The sequence below is a fragment of the Poromitra crassiceps genome (assembly GCF_964638095.1).
Source record: "Poromitra crassiceps genome assembly, chromosome: 8".
In the NCBI taxonomy this organism is placed as follows: Eukaryota; Metazoa; Chordata; class Actinopteri; order Beryciformes; family Melamphaidae; genus Poromitra; species Poromitra crassiceps.
In genome coordinates this window covers 45478850-45486349 of record NC_139629.1, presented here as the reverse complement: position 1 = coordinate 45486349, position 7500 = coordinate 45478850, and the positions used below count along the sequence as shown (strand labels likewise).

The 7500-nt window shown below is 41.7% G+C and overlaps 1 pseudogene across 1 annotated transcript in view; it reads right to left on the bottom strand.

Moving 5' to 3' along the window:
• LOC310780760 (voltage-dependent calcium channel subunit alpha-2/delta-3-like) overlaps positions 1–7500 on the bottom strand; it is a 140394-nt pseudogene that overhangs the window by 98124 nt on the left and 34770 nt on the right. The window contains exon 2 of the transcript in view: positions 1005–1167. The product of the transcript in view is annotated as a voltage-dependent calcium channel subunit alpha-2/delta-3-like (transcript). The remainder of the gene's footprint in view (positions 1–1004; positions 1168–7500) is intronic.

Here is a 7500-nt window from a genome sequence, read left to right as displayed (position 1 = left end):
AGCCAATTGATCCAGATTATCACTACCAGCCAATTGATCCAGATTATCACTACCAGCCAATTGATCCAGATTATCACTACCAGCCAATTGATCCAGATTATCACTACCAGCCAATTGATCCAGATTATCACTACCAGCCAATTGATCCAGATTATCACTACCAGCCAATTGATCCAGATTATCACTACCAGCCAATTCATCCAGATTATCACTACCAGTGAACAAAGCCTGCAGATATAAAACACTTGTTAAAGCTGCCTGCCTCTCTCTCTCTCTCTCTCTCTCTCTCTCCCTCTCTCTCTCTCTCTCTCTCTCTCTCCCTCTCTCTCTCTCTCTGTGTGTGTGGTTGTGCTTATTTTACCTGTGAATCAAATCAAAATGACTTTGCCTGCGTCAGACTGCCAGCCTCACTCTCCTCGCACTTTCATTCAATCCCTTTCCATTTCATTCACTCTCTCTTTCTCTCTCTGGGTTTCTTTTCGTTTTTTTTTCCACCGAGCTGTAATTAATCTTTCGCTCAGACCTTCCATCAGTCTGACTTAACCTACTTTCTCTCTCATGTTCTCGCTTCCCCCCTTTCCCTTTCCCTCTCTCTCTCTCTCTCTCTCTCTCTCTCTCTCTCTCTCTCTCTCTCTCTTCTCTCTCTCTCTCTCTCTCTCTCTCCAACTCATTTCTTTGCCTCTGGTTGCTGGGTTAAGCCGACATGACATTCACTCTGTCCGCTGAGCATTGGACAAGGCTTCGACTGCATTGGTTGGACTTCAGTGGATGGTACATTAGCAGAATCTCTGATTATTTAACCGCTAATTAGGTCGGTGTGTGGTAGGGATGATCTTCAATCAAAAGAGTCCCAGTTAATTAACTCAAATCCTGACATAGGCTAGCCTAACATGCATGCGTGTACACACACATAGTAAAAACGTGCTGGAGTTTTAGACTGGCATTTCAATCATTGTCGCACATGTTGTTGAATATATCGTTATTGGGGGTGATGATGGTCGTACCTTTGTTGTACATGTTGGTGGGCACCTGGACCACGCTGAGGCTGAGGTTGACTGACAGATTGTTGAAGTGGTCGTTAGGTTGCAGGAGGAATTCTCCTCCCAGCTCCACGCTGTTGCCCTCCTCGTCCACCTCATTGATCAACACTGCATTGAAGTATTCATACTGGTGAGAGAGAGAGAGAGAGAGAGAGAGAGAGAGAGAGAGAGAGAGAGAGAGAAAGGATATACACTTATATATTGGAGTTCACCATGTATTTCAATCAGTACTTAAGTAACTCAATCCCAATTAGAGCTGCAACAATTAGTCGACATAAAATGAAGCGCCTATTTTTATACGATTAATATCGATTAATCATTTAGACTAATTTTTAAGAAATTATCTCATTCCAGCTTCTTATAATGTGAAATCATATCTTCTGGTTTCTTTAGTCTTCTATGACAGTAAACTGATTGTATTTGGGTTCTGGACTGTTGGTCAGGACAAAGGAAGACATCTGAGAATGTCATCTTGGGCTTTGGGGAAAAAGGAAATCGACAGATTGATCAATAATGAATATATAATCGTTTGTGGCAGCAGCTCCTAATCCTAATAACTTTGAATTGCTGAATCACGTTATCAATGTATCGGATGACTGGATCACTAAACTGCTTAGTCAGCGAGCAGCTTGCCTGCTGAGGTAACCTGAATCCCTGGATCATCCCAGAGGTGCATGTTGTTGCAGGGAAAAGCTGCTGAGAGGACAGATCTCTCCTCAGCCTACGCACACTCCCCTTCCTGGCTGGATGCTGTATGTGGCGTTCGGCCTCCGCTGTATTTTTAGTACTGCGCATACTGGGGAGACTATTAATAAATCATAGAGCTGGATAAATATAGAGCAAATGGCTCTATGTATTCCCGGCTCTGAAGACTAAGAAACCACACAGGGGCACAGGCTGCAAAAGACTAGCCGATAGAACGTGACAGCAAAGAGATAGAGGGAGTCAAGCAAGCAAAACATAATTATGCTCTAATACTTTGTAATATACATACAAAGGCATGTGTATTTTTGTCTGTGTGCATTTTAACACAACCATAAATACAGAAGCAGCCAAATTAGACATTAAAATGGTGTTGCTTCGTGCTCGTATCAGTCAGGTGCATCCTGGCGTTTCTTCCCATCCTGAATTGACTCGGTGACAAAAGTCACCGTGTGGTCAGACTGCACAGGTGCAGCATTTAGTAACCAGCTGGCACTTACAGTAGTATACTACACACACGTGTAGGCTGCAGTGAAGTGTAGCAACTTACAAGTTGGGAGTGTCGCCCACAACTGTAGCCAAAAGGTAGCCACCAACATATTGGTAACACTTTATAATCAGTTTTGGGCAAGTTACTTTCAAAATGTAATATACTACATATTACTTTCATTTGAAAGTAATAAGTTACTTTACAATATTACTGTCTGTGTAGAGTAACTCGTTACTTATTACACTACTTTTGCATTACTTTAACCAAAATAACAGCGGCAACAGAATGACATCGCCGCCCCGGAACGATCAGGAAAAATAATTTCAACCGTCTTGAAGTCAGTGTAAACCGACCAAAATTCTAAATGTTATCCTTTTCCTTTGTTATTGTCATCTATAGTGGTTATTTGCATAAAAACACAATTTAGGAAATTATTGTATCTTTAAATAATGTGCTTTGATAAAAAAAAAAAAATCAATTTGTAACTTGTGTTACTTGACAAAGTAACTGGTATAATATTACTGAAATCCTATTGGTAATAAGTTATATTACTGAGTTGCTGCTAAAAGTAATATTACCTGTAATATGTTACTTTTGGAATGTGTTACCCCCCAACATTGTTACCACAGCTAACTCCTTTTAATTCCATCTTTCTTTTTATTACATTTGTCATCTGAAACAGGCCTAAATTCACTGAAGTTTGTTTTATATTGGACATACGTACATATAATTTTATTTATCTCAATGTTTATGTAAAAAAAAAAAGTATGTAGTGCAAATCAATGGATGATGGAAACACAGTCTGCAAGTATTTCTTTTCTATTGTGGAGAAATGGCATCTTTTACTATGAAGTAGTGTAAATGGCAGCGGCACAGCCTCCATCACACATAGGGCTGAACGCTGGTGATTACGTGGCTTAAGGCCACATTGATTTCTGGTGTAATGTCACAGGGGAATAGGATTGGAAGAGGGCCTGTTCCCCTGAGAGTCCAATACACAGCCCTCAATATCTGCCATCATTCAGGCGGGGACAGACACTGTCTAGACTTTGATTGTTTAGAATGTTGCAGTGTGCGACTGAGGCGAGTGCTATGAGTCCCAAGTACTGCGTGTATCTGTAAGGAAACTTAGGGACAAAACTTAAACTTAGAAAACAAGTACCCATCTCAAATCCACTAGGGGTGGGGGTAGAAAATCGATACAGCATAGTATCGTGATATTTTGTGGGCAATATATCGTATCGTATCGAATGCAGAGTGATATTTTATTATACAAAATGTCAAGTGCATGCAACATTTATGACAGGTTTTTATGACAGTGTTGGTCAGTCCGTCTGCTTGACAATCCCATTTTGCTCCAATAAAAATGATTGAAGTGAGATGAACAGACTGGAAACTTTGTCTGATGAGATAAAACAGATGTTGACAAAGTTGTTACCTTTGGGACATCATTTGCAGGTAATAAATCACAATTTATCCCAATATCGCAATACTCAATATATCGCAATACTAGCATATCGCAATATCGCAATACGATCAGATCGTGACTTAAGTATCGTGATAATATCGTATCGTGGGGCATCGGTGATTCCCACCACTAAAATCCACCATACCCTGCCTATTCATCAGACCTCAGAAATACGACCATTCAACTCAATGGAAACCACCTCTTCAACAACTACGTCTTCCTCTCTCCTGCCGTCAGTAACCTTCATTTGGGCTAAAACCCCCCAGCTCCCCCCCCCCCCCCAGAGAAGCGCAGTCATCCCCTCGGCCCGGTGCAAAACACCGATAAAGCCATCAATTAGGCTGGCGAATGGAGCGCCTATCGGGGTAATTAATCAGGCCTGATTAGTCTTATTAGCCCTCTATCAAGGGAAACGTTGCCACTTCAAGGTGAAGGAGCGCAGCGGCGCATCTCTTCCCCACTATCTCTTCCCTCTTCCCTCTTTGCTCTTTCTAACCCTCTGAAGGCACCACATAAAAAAACAAAATCTATTTTTCAAAAGCAGCTCTTCTCTGCTTTTCCATCTTTCACTCCTCTCCCTCTCTCACCAGGAGCTTGCAGAACCACCACAGGACTTAATTTGGTTGAAGGTCGGAGAGAATGCAACATTCATCTTGCAAAATGAGTGTGTTGATGGTGGGGAAAGGCAACGCGGTGGGTGCAATCGGGACAGGGAATGCCGGCGGGCACGAGGCAGTGGTGAGAATGAATGGACAAACTTACGGCTAACGCGCTAGCCACATATACAGCAATAATCTCTAGGACTAATGTTGCTTTGGTCAGCAGGTTAGTCAAGACATTAGTACAACCCACTATTGGGTCCCAATGCACCAATTCAGAAACACTGACCTATGCTGACCTTTTTTGTCTACAAGTTGTTTTGGATCGGCCATTTTCTCATACCAGTGTGTGAAACCTATCGTGCAGAGAGTACAAATAAGCTACTAAGGATTTTTTTTTAACAGCCATTGACAGCCATTTAACTCCTACCCCTTGCAGAGGTGAACTCTATTTCTATAATCGATATATATATATACTCATTCTAATGGACTTTGATGAAACTTAAATTAGGGGATGGAAAAGGGAAGGAGAGGAGAGGAAATGATGAGGAGAAGCAAAGATATGGGAGCAAAGGAGAGGAGGAGAGGATTGTCGTAAAGAAGTGCTGATCTAACAGGGGTCGCTAACAGCTGTGTCAACAGAGTTTGAGAGCACACAGCGGTTAACACATGCTGTGTGTTTGTATCACAGAGAAGCTAACCTCACAACATAATGCACACAATGCCATTTGAAACGCGTAATCAACATGATTTAACACAGGGGTGGCCAAACTTTTTTGGTTGTGGGCCGCATACAGAAAAATATAAGGAGTCGCGGGCCAAACAATATTAAGCGCGGTAGTTTTCACGGCAAAAAAATTGGACCAGAAAACCCTTGTGCCATCAAAAATCGAATTTCTACCTAAATAAATGACATATAGTTTATTGATGTGCTCACCTATTACAATGGGTATTTCTGTATGTTTTCAAATTTTCTTTTCCTGTGCCAACAGGTTAAGACAGAGATAATTTAACATAACATTAGTATTAAACATTCATTCAGTATTAAAAATCTTTAAAAATAAATAGACCAGGTCAGGGTACTCAAGTATAACCCATTTTCAATGCTTTTAAATTGAAAAAAACGAAATGGGGGGGAATCAGTTTCCGTTCCCCCCCCCGTTTTCGTTTTCCATTTTAAACTTTAAAACAGAAAAACGGAAAAACGTTTTTAGCAACAAAAAAAAAAAAAAAAAAAAAAAAAAAAATTGCTAAATTCATGGCTGGCCACTTAAAAACGGGCAGCGGGCTGCAGTTGGCCCGCGGGCTGTAGTTTGGCCAACCCTGAACAGAAACAAAACCCAGTACCTCAGCTTTCACCTGGATTCACTTGGTGAGTCTATTCATAGAAAGAGTCAAATGGATGTATTATTTGGTACACTCAGCACAGTATTCCTTTCAGAGACAATTAGCACCTGAAGGATTCTGTACTCACAGTAGGCTAGATCTACTTACAGTAGATCTTGTCATCATCAGCAGCACCATGTGCCACACTGAGTTGAACTGTGATTGAAAAAAACGTATGAGGCCGATATGAGAAAGTGTCCCGTGGCAAAATGTGCAACCTCTCCAACAATCTGGTGAGGTTGCAGGAAGGAACGATGACCTTCAGACGCCGGGGACACTCGGGGCACCGGGTCTCACTGCGCTCGCCTCGCTCGCCCCCGTCCATCCATCTCTCCCTCCCTCGGCACATGACCTCCCTCTCTCTCTCTGGCTCCACTGTATCTTTACTTCCCCCCCCCAAGAGGGACATGGAGCCCAGAGACAGGTCTTAATTAAAGCTGATTATCACCTTAACAAGCCCTCCAGCTCTCTCTCTCTCTCCCTCTGTCTCTCCCTCTCTCTCCCTCTGTTTCTCTCTGTCTCTCCCTCTGTGTCTCTCTCTCTCTCTCCCACTCTTTCTCACACTCTGTTACTCTCCGTATTGCGCTCTCTCTCCAAGCCAAGGGAACCACACACACCACACACACATACTCATACGCACAGATGCAGGATCGGAACTGTAATTACAATAGAGAGGCAAGGTGACCGCCTACTTCCTGCTTCAGCACTGTACCAGAGATTTTCATCCGCCATTTATTTTCCCATACACATTTCGTAAATGCGTACAAAATGCGTTTTACCGGTTCAAACCAAACGGTACAGATATATTTAGAAACAGGAGGAGATCGCATAACATTTCACTGGGACCAAAACGTTAAAAAAAAAATGCGGGTTTAAAAGAAAATATTTTTTCAATGTTTTTTTTTTGTTTTAGTCGAGTGAAACGGCCTATGGTCTCTCCCGATTATAGCGTTAGCTGAACCATTTGGTTCGACGAAGTTACAACTATTTTATACGCATTTTACGAAATGTCTATGGGAAAATAAATGGCGGATGAAAATCTCTGGTACAGTGTTTGAAGCAGGAAGTGATGTCCACTTTGCCTCTCTATTGACCGTTAACCTTTTTATGCCTCCATGCTTATATTTTTGCCACTCAATTATCATCTTTGATTCTTTGTTGAGTCTCTTTTATCTGAAATGTTCAGTGGGCTTCATAGCATCCTACAGTGTTGATGGGTGCAAATGATCTCCATCTAAAGAATGATATACAGTAACGAGCGGAATAGAAACTGTAGAGGGGAAACAGAAAGCAAAGAGTCTGCGATGAGTCAGAATACTGTATCTTGACTATTAATGGTAAACCAAAAACTTAAAATGCAGACCAAAAAAACAACAAATACAGACTTTTACGCTTTGCAGCTGAGAGTTAGGATGTGATGACAACCTGACACCATGGGTTAATGAAGATGAGATAATGATAATGACCTACAAATTGGAACCCATGTAACACCAAAGACACACACCTACACACAGATACTCAGAGACACCTGAACACACACTTTTCTCAGCTCATTCTGAGATGATGCTGATAAGACCAGGTCAAAGAAACTCTTTACCTCAGGTTACTACAGGTAGTCACTTTAAAAAGTATCAACCTATACGTAGGCTGTGCGCGCACCTGTGGTGAATGCAACTATAATGACTCTGTTTATCTCTGTGTCACAGCTACACCCTGGTGTATTTTCATGATTCCAGCCCAATGAATTAAAGGCCTTTTACATTTTTCAAACCTCATTGAGTGCCTGGCCTGGATTTCTTTATGCCAAATTAAAAT